Below are 9,866 nucleotides of genomic sequence, written 5' to 3' on the forward strand. Positions count from 1 at the left end.
GTGACAACTTTTATGGCTGAATTATACTACCCTACAACAGACTTTATGCTAAATGTTGTTATCTAATCGAAATCTTAAAGCTAAGTCCCATTATTCAGGAGGGTCCTGAAAACTCCTAATTGAATCCTATCTCGAACATGCAAACTTCTTAAACCAACTTATATTCTTTTGGGATACATTTATGCTAGATTATGCTATTTTCTGAACTTTAAACTAGGTACCATTTTCCAGGAGGGTCCTGAAAATCAAAAAATTAGACCTGTTTGGTGACTGGCTTTCGTCATGGAGAATTCCTCTGAAACAAACGAATTTTTCTGCCCTTGTTTCAATCAAAGAAAAATATTGTCAGTTTAAAATGTGGTGGTTGGTTTGTGGACTTGACTTTGAGGGCGATTGCTCCTTCACTTCCCATGATAACTGATTTCCACTCGAGGACCTTGCTTGCTTATGGACTAACCACTTTCTCTGTCATCCTTTCATAGAAAATACCTTTTCTCCGTTCAGACCCAATTCCCTTTATCTGTTGCATTGCTCATGAACTGACATTTACCAATCCTTGTGTTTCATCGAAAATACCTTTGATTCGTTCACCTAACACCCTCCATTTGTTGCATTGTGCTCTTGTGTTGACGTGTACTGCACCTTTGTGTTTCTCATGAATTCCAAAACACGTTAATTGTCATCCACTTAGTGCGCCTGTTGTTCTTTCTTGACTTAAACCACTAGCCTTGGCCTTGAGGTCTTTTGTTCCTTCACTTGCCGTGATAGCTTTGATATCCACTCGAAGACCCTACTTGTCACTGGTTTACCACCCTTTTTGTCAATCTTATCATAGAAAATTCCTTTGATCCGTTCAGACCCAATACCCTCTATCTGTTGCCTTGTTCACGAGTTGATATGTACCAACCTTTGTATTTCACAAGGATCCCAAAGCATGTTTGATTGCTACCAACTCAATGCGCTTGTTGTTCTTTCCTAAATTATGCCACTTTGATGTGCTGGCCAGATCCCGTTTTGTGCAATTAGAAAGCTGATGGCAGATTTTGAAGTTAGTTCTCACTTATTTTGACCAAGCAGACTCAGGAAGAGAAAGTAAACAAGACAAAAGGAATAGAGTAAAGGACAAAGGAAAGAGATGATTCCTAACAAGAAAACTACCAAGTAGAAACCTATCAGATGTGGATACCAACTCTAATGACCATGACATGCACCTGCGGCCTATTTTGTTGAGCAAGCCTGATGTTCAACTCCTGTTATACCCCCTAAACCGTGAAACTGGGCTTCAATGCTCCGATCATCCAATCTGATTCACAATCCTTATTCGACTTGTAGTGCCCGAAGGGTTTTCGCCATCAAGCCTCTCTCATTCTGTTCTTTCTCTCAACTTACCGTTGCCTTACGGTGCCCGCGAGGGTTTTCACCAATAAGACTCTCTCATTTTTTATTTCTCTCAGTTCCCGTCGCCTTACGGTGCCCGTGAGGATTTTCACCAATAAAACTCTCTCATTTTCATTATTTTCTTGTTTGGCCCAGAGTATTGTCCCTGATATGAATTACCTCTTCTTGCTTGACTTGGCATCTCTCGAAGACTGATCGGAAGGTCTTTCTTTGGACCGTAACGTGGGCTTTTGGATAGGGTTAAAAAGAAAGGATATCCAAGGCTCGAAAAAATTCACATGGGTTCAAAATTACAACTTTCGGAATCAGATTTCTTACAACAACCACAACTTCCACCCCAGTTTCTTACTTGATGACTTTTGGATTCTTATTTTAATGGGACCAAACCGTGAGGATTCCTACGTATCCTTAAAAGGAATCAGGTCGAACGTAGTTCATGACATAGAAATTATTTCGTTTTTGTACTTTTCTCTCTCTCCTTTTTCTTCTTTTCCTCATTTTTCTTTTTTTTTTCCTTTTCTTTTTTTTTCCTTTTTCTTCTTTTTGTTGTTTTGTTGTTTTTTTCTTCTTTTTCCTCTTTTTTTTTTCAATTTCATTTTTCATCTCTCCCTTTTCGTTCTTTTCTTTTCTCCTTTTCCTTTACTTATCTTTCACGCTTGTGTTTCTGATCTTTACTACTGATTCCGAAAGAGGGGTATGAAAGAAAATAAATGAGACGCAAAAGGGGTGACGAGGGATAAAGTGTTTGGATAGCAGAACAAAATGTCTTCGTCATTCCAACCTTCAAAACATGCCAAGCACAAACAATACAATTAAACAAACCAAGGAAAACATTCGTAACATCTTTTGGTTGCGCCAGACTTGATGACCATACCCACACATTCGCCTTCTACATTTGTTATATAAAAAGCACCACTGGACAACATTCTCACTCTCATTACCATGAGCGGCCCCCTACATATTTGGGGCATACTTGCTTTTATCTTCAAATTGATGCGGCATGATGCATTTCATTAGGGGTTCTTTATGTTCTATCTGCCCCAGTTTCACACAATTCGGGCTTGAAGTGATCTCAAAATGCCTTTACTTATTTCCCTCAAATGTCCTTACATCTTCAACATTATTTCATTGCTTCGTGATTAAACTGACTTTTAAAACTAGGCTGAGAATTACGCGTGCATGTCACGTCACTAGAGTCAACAGGAAAAGGACTATAAAAGGAAAAGAGAACTAAACAAAAATGATTAGAAATAACAGAAAACAGAAACTTGCATTAGACAGATGGTGAAAGGGTTTGGACAACAAAACAGACAAACTAGACTGGGGTTACAAACCTAGAACAAACCTAGAAAACACTAAGCAGGCTACTAGACTAAACAAACTAGGCAAAATAAAAGGATAGAAGGGTTTGAGTCAAAAGACAATATCTGGATTACAACCCTGAAATTACCCGGACAACAGAAATGACAACAAAATAAACCACCAAAACTCCTCCCTGGCTAACCAAGACAGGAGCGTCTTTCCAATTGCCAAGCTCGGTATCTTAGCCACTGAATTCTGCATCAACATTACTAGGACCTTCACACACTTCCATCACATTGTTCTTAACAAATTGCTTTTGGGTTCCCTTTGCTGGCTCGCTCCTAAGATCAACCTCTGATAGCACTGAAAACTTTGCAGCACGTGGACCTTCGAGGATATTAGAAGAACTTTCATATTCCTTTTCAAAACAAATCATACTCACCATATGCGTCTCATTGCGAGTAGGCGATGGACTTTGGCTAGTGTCTGCTGCATCTGGATTTTGCACGACAATGTCACTTGCATCAATAAGCTTCTGAATTGCTTTATTCAGATTCCAACACTTCTCTATGTCATGTCCCGAGGCATCTGAGCAATATATTCACCTTTGAGAAAAATCAAACTTCTTTGATAGAGGGTTTGACATTTTTATATGAATTGGATTCAACATGTCCAATTGCTTATCTTTTGGAACAAACTGGCATATGACACTCCCAATGGGGTGAAAGCCTTTTCTTTTTTCTGCAACCTCTCATTCTTAAATGCTTGATTGGTCCAGAAACCTGATCCAGGGGGTTTTCGATAGGCTCGTGGGGGTGGATAGGCATTTTGTGGAGCTGGGTACTGAGAGAGTGATGTACGATTTTGGGAGTTCCGTGGAGAGTAGTGGCATTGGGGAGGATCATCCGGTGCATCAGGATATCCATGGGGACGATGTCGAGGCTGGAAGTGCTGATCGGGAAAGCCCATCGGATTATCTTTTCTTCTTCCACCCAAGCTTACTGGGATGTTCTGAATGTCTTTCGAATAGCTCATGATTTTACCTGATTTGATCCCCTCTTCTACCATATCCCCCATTTTTAACACATCATTGAAAGGCTTTCCCAAGGCCAGGATCAAATGACTGAAGTAGGTGGGCCCCTGAGCTTGTAGGAAAAGTTCAACCATTTCTTCTTCACCAATCGGGGTATTGACTCGAGTAGTTTGCTCCCTCCATCTGAGCCCAAACTCCCTAAAGCTTTTCTCCGGCTTCTTTTCCATTTTAGATAGGGAGGAGCGGTCTGGGGTAACACCCGATCTGTATTGAAAGTATCGAACAAAATCTTGAGCCATGTCACCCAATGTAGGCCAATTACCAACATCTTGACGATTGTGCCATTCCAAAGCTGCCCCAATCAGGCTCTCACTGAAGTACGCCATCAACAAATCATCTTTCTCGCCAACACTTCTCATTTCACTGCAATAATCCCTCAAATGGGCTACCGGATCTCCACACCCATCATACAAGTTAAACTTTGGCACTTTAAACCCCGCAGGCAGACGAACATCGGGGAACATAGACAATTCTTTGTAAGACATGCTACCCTGGTCTCTCATTCCTTGCTTGTTCTTTAAGGACTGTTCTATGCCTTTCAGCCTCCTGGGTATCCCATCTTGCCATTTTATTCTTGTGAACTTTTCATTTTCAACATGAGGTTCATCCCGCGGGCCCTGCTTGTTTGAGTTAGGAACCTTGTGGGCAACCTTTGAGGGGTAATATTGGGCATCGTGAGCTTTGAGTGGGTATTCATTGTCGGGGATAGTATATGTGACAGGAGGGTGATTTTGGGAGAGGTAATTGGAGGATGAGTGATAGAGCTACTAAGACGGTTGGGAAAGCTGTGATAAGCGGTAGATCTGGAGAGTATGGAGGATCATCTGGCATTGTATCCAGAGTTTGGGTAAGGGCAGTATCTAGGAAGCTAGGCGGTGGCGGGGGTGGTGCCTTCCCAGTCATCCAAGCCTGATACATGTCAGCCATATGTTGTTTTAACATTTTTACCTCTTCAACCAATCCATTGTCCTGTTCAACCAACTGCTTTCGAGCGCCGGTGTCAACCAACTCAGTTCTGTTGTTGTCTGCCAATGCCTTTTGACTTTATGTTGCAGAGAAGAGTTACCACTTTAAAACCACAAACCAACCACCCTTCTGGTATGAATATAACAAAATGAAGCCATCACATTAGCGTTAGGGAATTTAACATAAGATAATTTCATTTTATGTGCAATGCACCTAGCCACAGTTATCGGTTCTAAAATGACTTCGAGGGTACAAAGGTTAGTTGGTATCATCCCAATTTGTTCATTTCAACCTCTATTTTCTTTGCTTTTCTAGTACTTGCTGGCTTGCCTATTTTCCTTCAGTTCTCCTTTTTTTTCATCATCACTCTTTTCTTTCTCTCATATCTCACATCCCACAATTTCACCTCTTTTTTTTCGTTTTCCCCTTTTTTCCCCTTTTTCCCCCTCTTTTTTCCTCTTTTTCTTTTAATAATAATAAAAAAAATGATTCGATCAAACCCTATGTAGGTTGCTTACGTATCATGATGCCGCATGAATAAGATCTTTGCGTAGTTCTGGAAGATCAGGAATAAAGAAAACAAACTGACGCTCTCTGTTTCTACCTTGATGACTCTGACGAGAAAAGGGAAAATAAAAGAAACAAATCTTTTTTTTTTAAAATTTTCTAGACTTAATGTTCTATAACCTATTGCAAACTCAAGCTTAACGAGCATATATTTTGCTTTTTTCCTCTTTTCTTTGAAACAAACACTCCATGAGAAATTATTAAGGAAAACCCTAGAAGAGAAAACAAGAATATTTTTGATTCCTTTTTTTTAGGAAGAAGATCGAAAGAATAAACCACGGAAAAATATTTTGAATTTTTATTTGATATCCTAACTCAAGATTTCGAAGCAAACAATGAAAAAGATAAAACAGAATGTTTTTGGATTTCAATTTTGATTGCCTAAAGGAAAAATTCTAATGATAAACAAAAGATAAAGTATGCTTTTTTTTATGTACAATATCCTAAAGTTCTAATGAAGATAAAAAGAATTTTTGTCATCCTTCATTAATTTCCCCAAAGAAATACCTCAAAAGAAAATCCTTTTGGATTTTGGAATTAACACCTTGAAGAAAGCTTTTAAAGAAGTACTAAAATAAAATTCTCTCTTTTTTTGTTTTGAATTTTGGTCATAATATACTAAAGGAAATATAACATAATTTATTTTAAGTCCTAGATATTAATTGCCTAAAGGAGAAATAACCTCAAATTTTTCATTTCTAGAATTAGTATTCTAAAGAAAACTTATAACGGAAATATAAAAATGCAACATCTCTCTTTTTTTTTGGATTCTTGAGTTACAATACATTTTTTCAAATATAAAACAGAAAATAACCATAATAAAAAAGACTTGACATTTCTGTACAATAGTAGAAAGTAAAAGACGGCATAAAATGAGGAACAGACTCAAAACATAAAAATAAAACAAATCTCCTTAAGCAACTCCTAACTGAGCGATCCTGATCGGATGGTCACGGGGTGTCTGCCATGCTCAAACTTCGGTAAACAAATCCACACCTATATGAGAAAACTTTAACCAACTATGTGAGATAATAACACTCCCTATTAGACACATGCAAGACATAATTGGGACTATTTTTGCAAAATGACTTATTTGGCCAAAAGGTGGCTAGAAGTGCAAAATTTGGCTATGACCCCGCAAAGCCAAGAACCTAAGATTTACTAGGAAGACCGGACCCTATGTGGGTTGCCTACGTATCCCGCCCTGAAAGACGAGAATCAGGTTTGCGTAGTTCGGGCAAATTGGATACGACAAGAATTAAAAAAAACAAAAGACAACTAATTTTAGAGAAAATATTTTTTGTCTTTTTTTTTTTGAAAAATGATGAAACATACAAATTCTTTTTGGATTTTCTTTTTCCTTCTTTTTTTTTGATTTTTCGAAAAATGATGAAAAGTGCAAAATTTTTTTTTTTGAATTTTCAAGCTCTTTTTTTTTTCTTAACAAAAATGTGACAGAAAACATAATTAAGCCTCACTCGCTTTATCTTCACACTTCACCCTCTCTTTTTCCTTTTTTTTCTTCTTTTTTCATTATTTTTTCATTTGCCCTCAATTATCATTGGTTTGCCAAATGACCCTTTTACCCTTGAATAAATGCAACATGTAGCACATAAGATGCATCAGGATGATCTTTTATTTTTGGGGTATACCTGTCTTATACGGACCCAACCCCTGTGTTGAGTCCCCTAAGTCAAAATGCACATGATGCAAACAAACGTTCCTACTAGGGATCCGACATGAGGTATTGTTATACTAGGTTTTAAAAAACCTGGGTTTATTTGTTCTAGACCTGGCTTACCCGAGCGGACAACTCAAGCCGGGGGGGGGGAGGGTTGCGTACCGGTAACCAAAAGATCATCCGGCTTTGCAACTTGTCCGAACCTCGTTCTATTTGGAATATGACACTAACAGAAAGAAGTCACGACCAGCGTGCACTCCTCGGGAGAGAGAAGAGAGGGGTTTCGTAGAAGTTTATATATACAGTTCAGATAATATCAAAGTGGTAAAAAGCAATATTTAGCACATTAGACTCAAACATGTGAATAAAATCAGATAATAAATAAAGCCAACTACAACAATTCATCTAAGCTCGAATTCTTGAACCCTGAACCAGAGATTCTGGGTTCGTTTCCCAGCAGAGCCGCCAGAGCTGTCACACCTCCTTTTTCTACTATACCCCCGGAAGGGAGTATATAAGGGAGTTTTTCCAATTAAAGGACAATCGAAATGAGATTATATTTATTAAAAGATTCAGAGTCACCACTTGGGAGATTTATGGTGTCCCAAGTCACCGGTTCCAATCCCGAATCGAGGAAAAGGTTGACTCTGTTTAACAGTCCACGAATCAGAAATCAGGGTAAGGAATTCTGTTAACATGGGAGAAGGTGTTAGGCATTTCCGAGTTCCGTGGCTCTAGCACGGTCGCTTAACTACTATAATTGGCCTGTTTACTTGATTTTAATACAGGTTTAACCCATGGTGCAATTTTAACCTTAACTGCTTTATTTAATCATTTTTTAGAAAGAATTACAACATCATTTAGAATACGTCTTGAACCACGTCACATAAATGCACCCGCGACCCTCGACATATTTTATATAACATTGTGATTTGGATTTGGGTCACATAAATGCGCACCCGAGTCCATTTAATCTAATTGAAATGGTTCAGCAATCCAATTTCTATACCGTCAGTTATAACCAATTCAAGTCAAGCACATGATTCGAACAACTAGAGATTCCGATTCACATGTGCTAACTGTGACGAAAGCTCCAACCCATTTAATTCACAATTGTAACCAGATTCCTGTCTCATCTAAAACCACTCCCACGACCCAGTAAGCTTGATGTTATATCTTTATTAACTAATCATCACACACATGTGATTAATTGAATAGTGCAATCAATCAACCCTTTAGAAGCAAGCCAAATAGTTAAATGATAAACAACGAAGAATATGATGTTGGCTTCTTCATCTTAGCCAATACAGTAGTATTTTCAAGTAGTTGACTATAAAGCATGAATTACTTAGGCAACAAAACAATGAAGAAACGACCGAAACAAAAGCAGATATTAGAAATAAGGGAACATAAATACAAATTAAGTAGGATTAGCGAAAAGAAATGAACCTTAATATTGAATTTGAAATGTGAATGCTTGGACAAATCTGAAACATATGAACGGACAGTATCACGAACAGAACCGCGACTGCCTCGACTTATACGGACTCCCTGTACAACGACCTCCGGCGACCTCGAATCTCGCCGGAAAACTCAAACTAAACTAGGAGACGAAACCAGCAAACTCCATGACAGGGAGTAGTGATTTGGGGTTGAAGTTTGGTTGGTCCGTCATGTTGAAACCAGAGATGAACAGGTTGGTTCGTTCTTGAAGTTCAGTGGCTATGGAGGCTGGCTGTTTCGCGGCGGCGCTGGTTCGATGAGGGGTGGCAGCTGGTTTTGTGCTGTGGTCGTGGGGCGTCGGAGAAGATGGAGTCGGAGGGGATGTGGTCGTATGAGGGTGACGAAGTCAGGGGGTGGGTTGTCGTGAAGAAGACGACACAGGGGGTGGGTCTGTTTTGTGAAGAAGATGACAAACAGTGAGGGGTCGTTCGTGTATGGCTGCTCGTCCGTTTCTCTTTCTGTTTTTTCAGCCCTTATTCATTTTTTTGTTATCGATCAGGCACAACCTTTTCGTTCTTTCGTTCAGCTTTTTTCGTTTTTTCCCATTCTTTTTGTTCTTTCCCCTCGTTATTCATGCGCAGCTTTGCTGCTTTTTCATTCCAGCTCTCTCTTTGCTTTTTTGCTTTTCTTTTATTTTATAGTCTAGGTTTTTGGTAGGGTTTTAGGTTAAGGGGTATGGGTCTAAGAATTATGGGTTTGGAAATTGTGGGCTAGGTCCAAAATTAGGCCTAAAGATGGGTTGCTCGAGCCCAAGCTCTATTCTTTCGCTGCGAACGAGATTAAAAATACGGGCCCATTTGTTAATTATTCCTACTATTCAAATAATTATTAAAATAAAACTAATCATTAAAACAAATCTATTTTTGGTATTTTAAAATATCATATTAAAATAAAAATACGACACTATTTTTGCATATATATTTTAAGATTTGTTTTTTAGATTAAAAATGACTACAAAACATTAATGAACCTATTTTGTGATTTTTTGTTTTCTTGTAATAAAATTAAAGTAAAAGAGTCAAAATTACTTAAAATATCTATATTATGCCTAAATTAAATATTTTACGCTAATATATAAAAAATTTTGGGGAGGGTTAAAAATCACATGTCTACAAAACCTAGTTAACAGTAATTTTTAGATGTGAGTTCCGAAAACGTAACTAATGATGGACAGATATGGTAGAAATGTAATAATTGTATGTGTGAGCACGTGATTTTTGCCTCACACGAATTACTCCAAAAGAATTCCTAAAATTAGGTCTTTGCTTTAATTATGTGTTATTTTTAGGAATTATTATGCTATTGTCCTGATTGTTTGCATATGTTTGTGTACATGTTTAATGCATTAAAAATACA

At 38.2% G+C, this 9,866-nt stretch overlaps 1 long non-coding RNA gene across 2 annotated transcripts; it reads right to left on the reverse strand.

Annotated features, from left to right (window-relative positions):
* Positions 1-6,061: 6,061 nt before the first annotated feature.
* On the reverse strand, positions 6,062-9,101 carry LOC138889080 (uncharacterized). Of its 2 annotated transcripts, none has more exons than XR_011406645.1 (2): positions 8,457-9,101; positions 6,062-6,322 (listed from the first exon to the last, which is right to left on the reverse strand). It is a non-coding gene; the product is annotated as an uncharacterized lncRNA (long non-coding RNA). The 2 variants fall into 2 exon arrangements; XR_011406644.1 differs by having other exon boundaries at positions 6,062-6,335.
* Between the last annotated feature and the right edge of the window lie 765 nt (positions 9,102-9,866).

This window comes from Nicotiana sylvestris, chromosome 4 (assembly GCF_000393655.2).
Source record: "Nicotiana sylvestris chromosome 4, ASM39365v2, whole genome shotgun sequence".
NCBI lineage: Eukaryota > Viridiplantae > Streptophyta > Magnoliopsida > Solanales > Solanaceae > Nicotiana > Nicotiana sylvestris.